The 14,933-nt window shown below is 43.1% G+C and overlaps 1 protein-coding gene across 2 annotated transcripts in view; it reads left to right on the top strand.

The window, feature by feature from the left end:
- Nucleotides 1–14,933, top strand: part of LYRM4 (LYR motif containing 4) — a 153,193-nt gene that overhangs the window by 114,557 nt on the left and 23,703 nt on the right. Inside the window, exon 3 of one of the 2 annotated variants that reach the window (XR_001820630.2) lies at nt 13,364–13,509. The exons of the other annotated variant lie outside the window; for it this stretch is intronic. The gene's annotated coding sequence lies outside the window, so the exon portion shown is untranslated. The remainder of the gene's footprint in view (nt 1–13,363; nt 13,510–14,933) is intronic. 2 annotated transcript variants of the gene reach the window in all.

Genomic DNA, 14,933 nt, shown 5'->3' with positions numbered 1-14,933 from the left:
AGAACTATTGTTAGTAAAGTTATGGGAGAGCTGATCTTCTTGGTCACTGTAAACAGAAAGTGTGAATGAGGTTTTGTGTGTGTGTGTGTGTAAAGGTGATTACTTATCACCTAAAACGAATTCTTTCTTTCATTAAAAAAAAGATTTTCTATAACTTTTCTCATTTTCTCATCCATATGTTTTGTATGTGAGAATATTTAGAAGGCACCATGACTTGTTCAAGGCCAGCTCAAGCATATACGCAGCCCAGCTCAGGATTAAGATTCAGAGTTCTAACTCTGCCCCACACAGCACAGGGAAATCCTGCTTACCCTGTAGATCTGTGGATGTCTTGGGGCTCGTAAAGGTCTTTTGCTTCTCCTTCCTGTTTTCACATTTCAGTAAAGATTGAGGTACCTGTGGGTACCGAGTCTGGGAGCCAGTGTTCAGCAAACGAGCATGTGGGTGAATAAACCACAACTGGCTGTAAGAAGTGCTGTTCATGAGGGTCAGCTGGGAGGATGGCGGGGACACCAGTTACAGATGTCTTCTGTGAGCAAGTGCTCTTTAGTCTGGGACCTGGCAGTGAGTAAGGTGAGGTGAAGGGAGAGTGGGGGAGGGCAGGTGGCCTAGGGAGGGACAGGCTGTCAGAGACCTTGAGTGCTAAAGAGCTTGGTGTGTTCTGAAAGTAAAAGAAAAGAAAACAGAGATTGTTTTCCTGCTCCATGGGGAGAGAATCAGTTGCTGACTAATTTACAAAAGAAAAGTCGTACAGTAATCTCTCATCAGTGCAGCTTTTAATGAGACCCGGAGCTTCCAGGAAAATTTAGCTTAATAAGTACCACACTGTTACTTCCTCGGGAAAATGAAAACGGAAGGAGCGGTGAGACAGAAGGGCCTAATTCACCCCCCAGTTGACCGCATCTGACTTGGCGGGCTAACAAAGCAACTTTAGGCAGTGGCGAGAGAGGCAGGGGAAGATGGACATCTCTACATGGAAATATTTTATGACTGTGGATCTTAGTATCTCTGTTTCCTGTCTTCCTTCAAAGATTAAAAGGAATCCATGGATAAAACAGGTAGTATTATGATCATATATAAAATTTGGTTAAGCAAATTCAAAGACTTTTCCTACTTAGGGTCAGTATGTTCTATGGACATTGATAACCCATGGTTTCAACTGTAACCTCACATTGATCCCCAATTCTCAGGGAAAGAGGACACTCGTCCACTTCTGGTCACTGACATTTTAGGTGAAATCCTGAAGTGACTATTTATTGGCAGCCTAATTAGGTACTTTAATTGTCCATTATGTAACCCCACATCCAGGTTAAAATATTATGACATCAATGACTTCATCTAGACCATGACTACACATGTCTACTTCCTGGAGTAATTAACTTGGTTAAAGAAAAAAAATCCCAGCACGTTCTTGTTTTGTTAAGGTAACAAAATGAGCTCACATCAATATATGTTTAAATTACTTTAAAAATGTTTTGTGGGCTCAAACACAAACATCATAGCAAAGTTTACCTGTGACCCAATCATAAAAATGTAAATCCCAGATCTACGCAGGTAATACCAGTGGTCTGGTACCAATGGCTTCCTGCCTGCCACTGGGATTTGTCTTCCAAATAGGAAAAGCCCCTGGCGGGACAGATGATGGGGAAATCATTACATCCATCTCAGTGCTGAGTTCTCACATGCTCTTCTGCTTTTCTGTCAATTGACCTAAAATAGTCATCTTTGATGGTCTCTCACTTTCTCTCCAAACCCCTGATGTGAGAATGTATTAGAATTGTTTTCTATAACAACAAGTCTGCCTACAGACCGACCTCCTAGCTCCAGCTTAGCAGTGTCCAACAGTAAAAACAGAAAAGCCCCTGACTCATGTCTTCTTTTGAGAACAAAGAACCCTTTTGCAGAAGGCCCAGGCACCCCCTCCTCTGGCCACATTGGACAGAGTTGTAGTATACAATCATGCCTGAGCTGTTCACTGGACAGGTGTAACTGGACCCCACGACAACTGCCTTAGGTCAAGCAAGATTGATGCCCTGGGGCTGTGCTGGGAAGAGGCCCACTTCAGGGAGAAGCTGGAGCTGTGTTGAGAAGGCGAGGCCAAGGAGGGCAGCTGTGGAATGAGCCACTGAGCAGGACCTGCATTTCACCAGCGCCTGGAGGTATAAATCCTGGCTCTCCCTTTTCCAGCTCTGTGACTCTGTACAAAAGCACCTTGTCTGACTTATCGGCATTTCTGTTTTTTCACCAATAAAAAATAACAGTATCCCCCTCAGAAGATAACATGCAATGCAAGATGAAAACAGATACCCGGCACAGACCGATTCTTTATTCCGAGTCAAGTCTTATTTCCTTAGGGACAGGGCATCAGTAAGGAACCCCTCAGCACTTTGCACGATTCATTGAGTTCTCAGGCATTCACTTGCTAGTACTGAATAAGAAAAAGATACTACTAAACTGCCACTAAACTCACAGGCTTATGATGTGTGGTGGATGAGACACAGCTCGTGCCATAGCAGGCAGGTCTGAATCCAGTGCTGTAAGCACCATGCGCTGTGAGGGGGCATTAGAATATTTGGTGCAATGAAGCGATCCCATCGAATGTATCTGCTAGAGGAATTGCAATCATGAGAAAAATGAATTGTGAAGTTGATCGTGGAGGCATAGTGTCCAGGCAGAAACCTAATCCAAGCAAGAAGATGATTTGACGGCTGAGGGAAGAGAGTGCTCAGGGGAATGGAATGGAATGGAATGGAATGGAATGGAATGGAATGGACAGAGGAGCTCCAGAGGGGATTTAGAGGCTCAATATACTGGTTTGCAGGCTTGAGTTAGGAACCTGCATCCAGCAGTCAATATTACTTGAGCATTGCTGATGACGCCGTGGGTATAAATGAGACCACGTGAAGCGGGCACATATTAAAGACATATCGGTGACCTTTCTGATATTTTCTACCATTTCATATTAATAGGCATGAGGAGTGAAGATAGGAAATGATTTTTCTTTTCTCCTCCCTGGCAATCTTCTCTCCTGTGATGTTTTTTCCTCATATGGCTGGGGTCCTATTGCTTTCCGTTTTGAAGAAGCTTTTTTTATTACTTGGTTGTTAGAGGGCCTTAGGTGTGGCAGAGAAATTCCCCAGCCTCGCCGTCACCGTCATAGTGATGAAGAGCATTGACTTCATGGTCAGGAGCTGGGTTTAGTCCCCACCGCACCACATATTAACCATGTGAAATTAAGCACATGTTTTATTAACCTTTATAAACCTCAGTTTCCTCCCCTGCAAAATGAAAACAATAATAGCGCTGACTTCACAGCCTGAAATAATGTGCTCACATGGGCACATGCCCCGCATACGGGGGAAATGCCCGTAGATGCTGCTGTCTCTCCCACTCACCAAAACTGCATTTCCTCTTCTTTGTTCTAAAAGAGAAACAAAGTGCAGGGAGCAAATGGGAGAAAGGAGCAGGAGAAGCTTGCCTCAGACTCCAACTCGTATGACCTGTTAGTCACTAAAATGGAATGCCAACACATGGATCATGTGTTTGAAATGCCAGGTTGGTGTTTTCCATCGGGATGTGCCCATTGTACTCTGCTTTCTGTGGAACCGTCTTCCAGTGCTTGGCCTGGGCATAGGACCTGCCTTTCCACCTCTCAAATATGTTTCCAGGGAAGGGTGTTTCCTTTTCTGGGGGCCACCCCATGGAGCTGAATCTCATTGCTGGAAGCTCTGTGGCCTGCACCTGCTTCCCACAACACGTCAAAGCGTCTCAGCACACAGACCTAGAGGAGACCTCCGAGGTCAACCAGCATGGCCTCGCAGAAGCACCAGCAGGAAAGGCTTACAGAGCTTTGCAGGAAAGGCCGGGCAGCCTGGAAGAGTGCCACACTGCAGCTCCCAGACACACACGGTGGCTCCTGCTCGCAGGCAGCCCTAGCTCTGCGCTGTTAAGAATGAAGCGATTTCCCAGGTCCTAGGGCCATGGGTAGCTGACAGACTAAATATGCTGTTTGGGAAATTCACCTGACATATTTCTTACACATAAGCCTCTTCTTTTTCATGTCCAAGCTGAGGCCAGCCCTGCCTCACCCAAGACTTGTATCTCAGTGCAGGTAGCTGAGCAAAGCACAGCCGCCGGGAGGAAGTCAGGAAGCAGCAGCCGGAGCCTGGGGAAGCCCTGCACAACTTGGCCTTGAGGAAAGCACCTGACAGACGTTTGCTTTTCCTCACACAGAGTTGGTGAGCATTCGGACCGTGTGGTCACATCAGATCGCTCCCACCTCCCTAAGCATTTCTTTTTCTGGAGTATGAAGCAGCTATTCAGGGAGGAAAGCAATTTGATGTCAGGGGCTCCTTTGAGCTTGGGAATTAGACCTCAGAAGCTTAGAATTGGAGCTCAGCTGCTGGTGGAAAATACACTGTGAATGGTTTATTCAGTAATGCATATATAACATTGAGCAGAATCCAAATACATAAATCACTTATACAATAGCTGTGAAGAGCCACCTTCCAGCACTTCAGAACCAGGCTGCCACTGGTTCACAAAGGCCTCTGTTGCCATCTGCTGGCCACGCGCTTTCTTATGCTCTTCATTCTTGCTCTCTGGTATATTTTGTTCCTCAGCCTTGGGTACTCAGGTCCTTCTGCTGTAAAATTGGCCTCCATCAGAACTGTACTGCCTTGTGTTTTTGAGGCTTGCAGAAGTGACCCTTAGCACTCTTTAAAATTCTGGCAGGACAGAGAAAACAAGGTGGAGAGAGATGACAAAGCCGATTTCCTCCCCCTGGCTGTTTTAAACAGTTCTGTGCACTGTCGGGGCCCTCTGAGCTTAGGCCTATGCCGGCCACAGTACTCAGTTGGTCTTCATAATGGGTCCTGTTACTGTGTCTGTCAACCTCCCGATGTCTGTGTATCACAGCCACCAATATATTACACTGAAGAAACAAGAATTATTAACGTTGCCAGTAAAACCTGCCCATGCATAAGCACAGATTCACACAGTTGTAGGCCTGAAGACCATCCCCAGTGGCAAAACTGTGCCCTAGAGGTTGCTATAAGTCACTGGAGCCGGGAGGCAATTTTGGTCCCCTGTGCAAAGTTGGCCACCATACCTGAGTGACAGTGATGTGCTGACCCAGCATCAGCTCCACTCACATGGAAGATCCATTAGTGATGCTGGGTTTGGCCTCCTAGGTGTGGCCACAGGCCCTAGAGCGCTAACAGACGTCACTTTTCAGGATCACCCCTGAGCCATTATGAACAGGAAGCGGCACCACTGATCTCTCAGCAACTCTGAACCGATACATGTGGCATCCAAACTCCTTGAGAGGCTGTACAGAGCATATCCAGAATGCAGCCGCATGGGAGATCAGGGTAGGGCCAAGATACAGGAGGCCTGATGAAAACTGAAAACACGGGGGACCAGCAGGCCGAGGGGCCATGGCTGGTGATGGCTGTGCTCTCCTTAGGGAAAGGCATTCCAGAAACTGAAGTTACGAGGTAGCATAACTAAAGCATCCTGGACCCTTCAAATCTGGGCATGGCTGTGAGCCCCAAAGAGTTGTTGTCAGTTTGCATCATCTCCTAACACAAAGGCTAAGTCATTATGGAAAAAATTATGTTTCAGGTTTTAAGGGGAAAAAATGAAAAGGTGCATGGCCTTTTACTTTAACTGTAAACAGGAGAAGAGGGTGGGGAGTGGCAGAAATGAAAATCAAGAAATCTAGCAATGGCTGGTAACCTAAGGAGCTTATGTATCAGTTATCACTGCACGATAAATCATCCCCTAAAACTTAGTGGCTTCAAAGAACAATCATCATGTATTGCCACACCCCGCTTGTATAGGTCAAGAATTCAGACAGGGCATGGAGAGGGGACTTGTGTTGCCCCACAGTGACTGAACCTCACAGACTGGAAAGCTGAGGCAGGAATCATCTTTTACTTAGCTGTCTGGAGGCTGATGCTGGCTGTCAGCCAGGAGTCTGGCCATGGTGTCAGCCAGAACAGCACAGATGGCCTCACTGTAACCTGGGCCTCCTCACAACATGGCAGCTGGGTTCCAAGGACAAGAGTCCCAGCAGAGAGAGCCAGGCAGAAGCCATATTGTCTCTACGGCATAGCCTCAGGAGTTGCACAGCATCACCTCCACTGTCAAGGTTATAGAACCTGTCCAGGTCCAAGTAGAGAGAAGATAAACCCCTTCTCTCAGTAGAAGAGGGTCAAGTCATTGTAAACAAGCATGTGTCTTTGGAAAAAAGCATCTGACACACCTGTCTCCGTTATCACCTTTACCCTCATACCCACACGTGCACAGCAACAGGTCAGACTGTCACAGACCCTCAGCGATCGTGGCATGGGTTTATGCTGGGTGAATAGGTGCATTTGTGGGTCAGCTGTACTTCTGGTTTGTAGTTTGACCTGCTCTTAACCTCTCTATATCTCAGTTTCTTCTGGGAAACAAAAAAGCTGAACTCTAAACCAAGTCGTTGGAAACTGTAACCTTTTCTCTCAACCTTTTGTATACCCTGATGCATATGCCTCAGTGGTAGTGAGGGTCACAGTTCAGTTGGGGATGGGGGTAAAAATTTGCAAAAGCCTCGCTCAAAAACTCTAGAATTCCTTCCAGCTGTGACCTCTGAGCATTGAGATGTTGGTCATGCTCTTTGTTGTGGTTTCACTTTCCTGCTCTGTAAAATGAAGGGTCTACTAAACTATCAGTTAAACTCTTTCCAGCTGTCACATTTGATGTTAGTACTCATTTTGACATAATGAGCTTCCTTCATCCACGCCAGTAGTGTTTTGCAACTATGGACATAAAAGTCTGCAGAAGAAATCCTGTATTTATAAATTCCTGCCCGGGCTATTGAAGAGGTCTTCCTTTCTGTGGAATGATAGAAGCATGAGTGGCTTTTGCAGCAGGGACCTGGGAAATCAGCACACTCTCCACTTTACAGAAGTGAAAACTGATGCGCAGAGAAGCCAAGTGATTGCCAAGGACAGAGGGCAAGTTATTGGTAAATCAGGCTAAAATCCCATGACCTAAGGCAGTGTGCTTTACTGTGGTGACATCATCCCCTTAATACAAAATATGTGAACATGAGGACCAAGTCATACCACCCCCATCTATCCCATCTCCATTATTCCTACGAAGGGACAGTACCCTCAACAGTCCCATCTTCTTTCCATTTCCACAAATGTGATAAATGCTCAACTTTTATAAAAGTATAGTTTTTCAAACATGAAAACTAGATTAAAAAGCTGAACGTCCAAAACAATTATAACTAAAGGTAGTGGTAGTCAAGATAACACATAGAGGCTCTTGGTATGATTTCTACTGAGAGAAACAATGTCTATACTTGTAGAACTAGACATCTGAAAAACAAGTTGGAAGGCTTTTAAATCCATCTGGTTGGTTATTTAGGGGTGGAAGTGGCATAAGGAAGGTAGTACTGCTCAGTCTGGGAAAAAGGAAAGGGTCTACATTTTGGTTTCAATTTGTGTTACCTTTTTTATTTTTCATAGTGGCAAAATACATGTAACACAAAATTTACCTTCTTAGCCATTTTGAAGCATTTTTAACATGTTTTTGTTGAATGGTTAAGAATCTAGGAAATGATAAACCTCACATATTCCCAAGAGCAAATCAAGTTCAAGCACAAATTGACTTTCCCAAGCCCAACTCCATGTTCCAGAAGTGGGATCCTCAGCCACACCCTGTGAACACCTTAAAGCACTTAAATGCTTTTGACCTTGTAAAGTACAGAGAGCACATCAGAGTTTGTCTAAACCTTTGTGTTGGTGTCCTTCAGTGCCACAGCCCTATGTATTTGGAAATACTCATCATAAAGGTTTAAATTCTCCTTCCTCCAAACATATTTGTTCAATCTTGTCAAATTTTAGTTAAGCTTTTTTTTAAGTGTTGTTAAAAGAAAAACCTTAGACAAATTAAATTCAACAGAGTTTAACTGAGCAAATAACAATTTGCAAATCAGGCAGCCTGTGAACCAGAATAGGTTCAGAGAGGCTCCAACACAATCATGTGGTGGAGGATTTTTTTGTTTTTTGTTTTTTGTTTTTTGTTTTTTTTTTGAGACGGAGTTTCACTCATGTTACCCAGGCTGGAGTGCAGTGGCGCGATCTCGGCTCACCTCAACCTCCGCCTCCTGGGTTCAGGCAATTCTCCTGCCTCTGCCTCCTAAGTAGCTGGGATTACAGGCACGCTCCACCATGCCCAGCTAATTTTTTGTATTTTTAGTAGAGACGGGGTTTCGCCATGTTGACCAGGATGGTCTCGATCTCTTGACCTCGTGATCCACCCGCCTCGGCCTCCCAAAGTGCTGGGATTACAGGCTTGAGCCACCGCGCCCGGCCTGTTTTTTGTTTTTTAAGACAGGGTCTCACTCTGTTGCCCAGGCTGGGAGGCAATGATGCAGTCATGGCTCACTGCAGCCTTGGACTCCCAGGCTTAAGTGATCCTCTCATGTAAGCCTCCCAAATAGCTGGGACGGGCACACCACCATGCCGCACTAATTTTTGTATTTTTTGTAGACACAGGGTCTCACCATGTTTTCCAGGCTGGTCTCGAACTCCTGGGTACGAGTGATCCACCTGCCTAGGAATTCAGCCTGGGAATTGGTGGTGTGCCTGTCCCAGCTGCTTGGGAGCCTTAGGTGGGAGAATCACTTGAGCCTGGGAGGCCAAAGCTACAGTGAGCCGTGATTGTACCCCTGCCTTTAAGAATGGGAAAAAAGGGACACCCCCCCAAAAAAAAAAAAAAAAAAAAAAAAGTGTTAGTATCACAGGCATGAGCCACCATACCCACAGCCTGGAAGAAAATCTATAGGCAAAAAAAGGAAAGTAATATACAGAAAACAGAAGTGAGGTACTAAAACAGCCAGAATGGCTACAGTTCGGTTGTTTGCCATATTTGAACTCTGTTTGAACAGTTGGCTGCCTGTAGCCAAAGCTCAATGATCAGCACAGAGTAGATTATAGTCTGTGTACACATCCCGTTAGGTTACAGTTCACTGTGTACACAGAAACCTTTAAAATATGTGAAGAAGTGGCTTTAAGCTAAACTTAATTTCACAGTATCTTGTTAGTATTAAACACGCTTATAACAAAAGTGTCGAAAACCAGTCAAGTGCTACTGTTTTAAATCGAGCCAAACATTAACTTTTACCTAATATTCCTAATATTCCTCAGTCTCCTACTCCAGTTGGTATTTGTAAATACAGGGTGTGCTATGTCGTGAATGAACCTTGATATTCGGTTGCCTAACTTTGAATGAAGCCTGTGCCTTCGTTGGTCAGAGTTCTGGATATGATATGCTCACCATGTTTCTGGAGTTGCTGGTATTTCTCCAGTTGGCAAGGTGGAAATGCAGCATGGTGCCTGGGAAGCTCAGAGGCACTGGGCTGGCAGGCCTACTTTCCCCTGCCTCTCACCAACTATTATCATTCAGAACAAGCTCCTTATGCTCTCCAGGTCTTTTTGTCCCTACCAGAGATTTCAAAACCTATTTCATGAGAATGTTAACAAGGATGACATTCAATTACATCTACAAAGTACCTGGCATAAGTGCCTAGAACATAGTAGGTACTCAATGAACATTAATATTATTCTTCTTTTGATATCAAATTCTCTTAGGCTTATGTGTAACAATTACTTTGAAGTCCTCTGATTGCTCAAAAGACTTTCTTTAAGCCTTCAAAGTATTCACCTGATTGTGGAGAGCAAAATCTCTGTGTCTAAAGGATTAGTCTCATTTCTAGCTTTCAGCCTGTCTTAAACATCTCTAGCACTTACTTCTGTTTGAAATCCCAAAGAACTCTTTCTTTTTGTTAACTCTTACTCTTAACTTTCTTTTATTTTTTTCCTCTTTTTACCCCCAGGCATAAAGTCCATAGTCACGTCTGCCACTAGGTTTGTTTTCTCTTCCATCCTGATATTTTCTTGTGTTTTCACAAGAAAAGGAAATGTTAGAATTGCTTAAGTAACATACAAATTCTACCATGCCATGATAGAATTCCTGACAACATACAAATGTCGTAGTATATAAGGTTTTCTTGTGGCTTAGTCTGGAAATCACTCATAAAAAACAGTCGTTATTCTTACTGGCTACTGATATAAAATTCTTTAATAAGGAAAACCATTGAATATCTTTCTTCTTTTTTCTTGGAGACAGGGTCTCACTCTGTTGCCCAGGCTGAAGTGCAGTTGGAATGATGACAGCTCACTGCAGCCTCGACCTCCCCAGCTTCAGGCGATCCTCCTACCTCAGCCTCCTGAGTAGCTAGGACTACAGGCATGTGCCACCGTCCTCAGTTAATTTTTGTATTATTTATAGAGACAGGATTTTGCCATGTTGCCTAGGCTGGTCTCAAACTCCTAGACTCAAGCGATCTGTCCACCTTGGCTTCCCAAAGTATTGGGATTCCAGGTGTGCCCTACCGCATCTGGCCTTTGAATATCTTTTCTTCTCTATATAAAATCTTGGCAGAGATTTCTTCTTTTGTCACCCTGAAATTTACTTTCACAAAACATTTTCAGAGCCCCTTATCTACCATTGGTCTTTTGGAATCCTTTTTGACCTGCTGAAAGACAGTACCACTGTATTTTTCTTTGCACTTGTGGAGCCACTATCATACCCGGTACGTGGCTATGTCTATGACTGTACCACATGTTGCTCTTCCATTTATTATCTGATGGGCCCTTGAGTTGTTTCCATTTTTTGGCTATCGTTAGTAAAGCTTCAATAAATATTTGCATATAAGTCTTTGTGTGGATGCGTTTTCATTTCTCTTGAGTATACGTCTAGGGGTGGGATTTCTGGATCACACTACCTCTTCTTTTTAAGCCCCAACCTAGAATTCTTGCTTCTAGGATCTGTCAAGAGATTCCCAGACAAGCAAAAACCAAACTCCTGGAGTTGGCCCAACTCGTCTACTTGGTGAGAAGCTTACGAAGGTGTTCAGATTTGTACTTTGTAATCTCGCTGTACTGATACTGAGCATCTTCTTTGAGCATCTTTCTTGACCAAAGGCAGAATTAAATCTGCACCACCTCAGGTCTGTAAGTAACAGAGCGGGAAGGAATCAGAAGACTTAGCTTTTGGGGTTCGCAAAAACAGCAGGACAAATGCTCAATATCCTCCTCAAAAATACATTCAGATGAGGATAATTTGGGTGGTGGGCCTCAGGCAGCTTGCAAGGACAAAGCCTGTCAACTCTTAGTTCAGTATGTGACCTGAATGGAGGTGTCTACGAAAGAGCAGGAATCCTCTCTTCTTTGAGAATAGGTCAACAATCAAGTGGGTGGTTTTAGTTATTCAGATAGAGTCACAGGGCATTAGATGCAGAATAGTAAAATCTCCATCATCCAGGGAAAATGATTTTAAATACAGGTAGACATACAGAGGTCTAGCACCACCTGGGTAGCAGAGTCATCATTTAAAGGACCATAGAGTTCCTTTGTGAGGAGGAACTGAGCTCAAAGAAGATGCTTAGTATCAGTACAGCGAGAATACAGAGAATGAACCTGAACACCTTTGTAAGCTTCTCACTAAGTGGAAGAGTGGGGCCAACTCTAGGAGTTTGGTTTTTGCTTGTCTGAGAATCTCTTGACAGATCCTAGAAGCAACAATTCTATGTTAAGGCTTAAAAAGAAGAGGTAGTGTGATCCAGCAATCCCACCCCTAGATATATACTCAAGTGAAATGAAAACGCATCCACACAAAGACTTACATGCAAATATGTATTGAAACTTTATTAGCAATAGGCAAAAAGCAGGAACAACTCAAGGGCCCATCAGATAAATGGAAGAGCAAGATGTGGTACAGCCATACAATAAAAGTATTATTGGTGGTAAAACGGAATAAAGCAGTGACACGCACTAGAAGGTGGATGGCCCTTGAGAACATCATGCTATGGGAAAGAAGTCAGACACAAAAGGTCACATACTGCGTGATTCAGTTTTTATGAAATGGCCAAAACAGGCAAATGCTTAGAGACAGTAAGTGAATTAGTGGTTGCCAGAGGCTAGGGAGGATGGGACATTTGAAAGGTTTCTAATAAGTAGCATTTCTTTGGGGGTAATGAAAATGCTTTAAAATTGATTGTGGTAATGGCTGCACAACTGTGAATATACGAAAAACCATTGAATTGCACACTTTAATTGGATAGATTTGATGGTATGTGAATTATATCTCCATAAAGCTGTTAAGAGACATCAGGAAGAGACCAGAGTTCCTCCTGTGCCGCAGGAAATGAATGAAGTCTACCCAGTCCTCCTACAGGCGGTTTAGCATGCCATTACCACAGACTGTGGCTAGGACCTGTGGGACTCATTTGTAAATGCCACCTTCTTTGACAGCACCTGAGATTGTTGAAATGGAAGTAATCAATTACTAGAAGCCATTAATTGAATTCTGTGTGCCAGGCCATTGTACTAAGACATTATAAACACCATCTAATTTATGTAAGATTGTTAGTATCCCATTCTGTAGGTAGGAAACCGAGGCTACAGGGTTAGGTGAAACCCAAGGTTTCTGAGCCAGTGATTGACAGAGCAGGTGTGTAAACCAGGTTTGTTTTGGGACAAAGCCCAGGCTCTGAAATACTACATTATTCTGCCTTCCGCCTTCTCCACCCTCAACCCAGCCCCAGTCAAAATGGCAGCAAGAAATGAGACAAGTTATCACTTGGAAGAATATTGATTTGGTTTAAAAAATACTGAATAGAATGACCAAATGATATAGTAATTCCATTTCTCAGTATATACCCCAATGAACTGAAGGCAGGACTCAAAATCCTTGCACACCCATGTTCAAAGCAGTATTATTCACATCAGCAACCCACTGTCCCTCAACAGACGAATGGATGAACAAAATGTGATATAGCCATACAATGGAATGTTATTCTGCCACATCCCACAACAAGGATGAACCTTGGGGACGTTGTCCTAAGTGAAGTCAGCCATAAAGAAACAAAGAAACAAATGCTGTGTGATTCCACTTATATGAGGTCCCTAGAGTAGATGAATTGATAGACAGAAAATAGAATTGGGATTGTCAACAACTGAAGGGGAGGGGGAATGAGAGTTAGTTTTTAGTGGGCACAGGGTTTCAGCGAGGAAACTGCAAAGATTCTGGAGAAGGATGCTGTTGATAGTTGTACAACAGTGTGGATGTACTTAATGCCACTGAACTGTACACTTAAAATGGATAGAATGGTAAATGTGTTTTGTGTATTTTAACAAACACACACATGCATGTCAGTATTGTGTGTGTTTGAAAATCTAGAGCTAGAAAGCTTTTTTGAGTGTATTTAGCAGGAAAACTTAAAAGAAAGCTCTTGTCTCTGGAGGAGACAGGCCTGAGGCATCCAAAGGGAATGAAAGCCACCTAGGGAGCCAATTCGGTTCCCATGAAAGTCACACCTGGAGTGAATTGCACTCTGTTCACAGTTCTAGGAGTGCCGTTACCAAGGGAGAGGAAGGAGAAGGAAGAGAGGTAAGGTTTCTTAAAGAGACATTTGATGACATTTTCCCCAATTTGTTAGTTTGCAGTGACTAAGACTTTTTTTGTTTTTTAACCTGTTATTATGGAAAAATGTGAACACATACAAAAGTGTGTAGATTTGTAAAATTAGTCCTATGTGTCCGTCACCCATCTTTAACAGTTAGATACTCTGTAATTCAATAGATGGTATTTTTCATCCTTACACCTACCCATACTCACTCCTGTTGTTTTGAGAAAATGTGTATTCGTTTCATATTAAACTATTTTGGTACATATCTGAAAAGATGAAGATTCTCTTTAAAACATCGCTTTGGTACCATGATTATAACTAACAAAATAACACTAATTCCTTAATATCATCAACTACAAGGTGTTTGCGTTTTAGTGTCTCACAAATAGTATAAGTTTTCAAACCGGTTGGTCTGTCTGTAACAGTCTTTTGAAGAAACCCTTAGGTCCCATGTGTATCTTTTCTCTTCCTTGCCCTTATTTTTCCTCAGATTTCTTTGCCGAAGATGTCAATTCTTCTGTCTGGATTTTGCTGATTTTATCTTTGTTTTCTTGCTTATCTTGGATAAACCCTGATAGTTGTATCTTAACCAGCTAGGTTCTCAGCCTTGGCCAGAGGTTACACTCACCTGGGAAGCTTTGAAAATCCTGACATGTGTGGAAAGCAGCTTGTCACTTCCTCGTTAAGTTAAACATAGAGTTACCATATGACCCATCCATTTCACTCCTAAAGAATTGAAACAGGTTCAAACACAGTTTTGTATTCATATGTTCACAGCAGCACTATTTTCAATACCCAAAAGATGGAAACAACCCAGATGTCCTTCAGCTAAGGAAAGGGTCAACAGAATGTGGTGCAGTTGGATATTATGCATCCTTAGAAGTCATGAGGTACTCATGCATGTTTACAACACGGATGAACCTTGAAAACACTGTGGTAAATGGAAGAAGCCTGACACAAAGGCCACATATTATATGATGTCATTTGTATGGAATGTCTAGAATACAAAAACCCATAGAAACAGAACATAGATTAGGGAGTGGTTGTCAAAGTCTGGGAAAAGAAGAAAATGGGGAGTGGCTGCTTAGAGTATGGGGATTCCTTTTGGGATGATGAAAATTTTCAGAACTAAATAGTGTTGATGATTGTATAATTGTGAATGTACTCAACACTACAGAATTATTGCACTTCGAAGTGGCTTAAATGGTTTTATGTTATGTGTATTTTACCACAATTTTTTTACAATTCTGATGTATAAAAACACATCAGACCAAGTAATTCATAATCTCTTAAGTGTGACCCAACCATTAGAATATTCTGAAGCCCTCCAAGGGATGCCAGTGTACAGCCAAGGTGTGGAATCATTGACAGAGGCTGGACGGGTCAGGATCATGTCTTTCAAGCC

This window comes from Cebus imitator, unplaced genomic scaffold (genome assembly GCF_001604975.1).
Source record: "Cebus imitator isolate Cc_AM_T3 unplaced genomic scaffold, Cebus_imitator-1.0 Scaffold531, whole genome shotgun sequence".
NCBI lineage: Eukaryota > Metazoa > Chordata > Mammalia > Primates > Cebidae > Cebus > Cebus imitator.
This window is presented reverse-complemented; position numbering and strand designations above follow the sequence as displayed.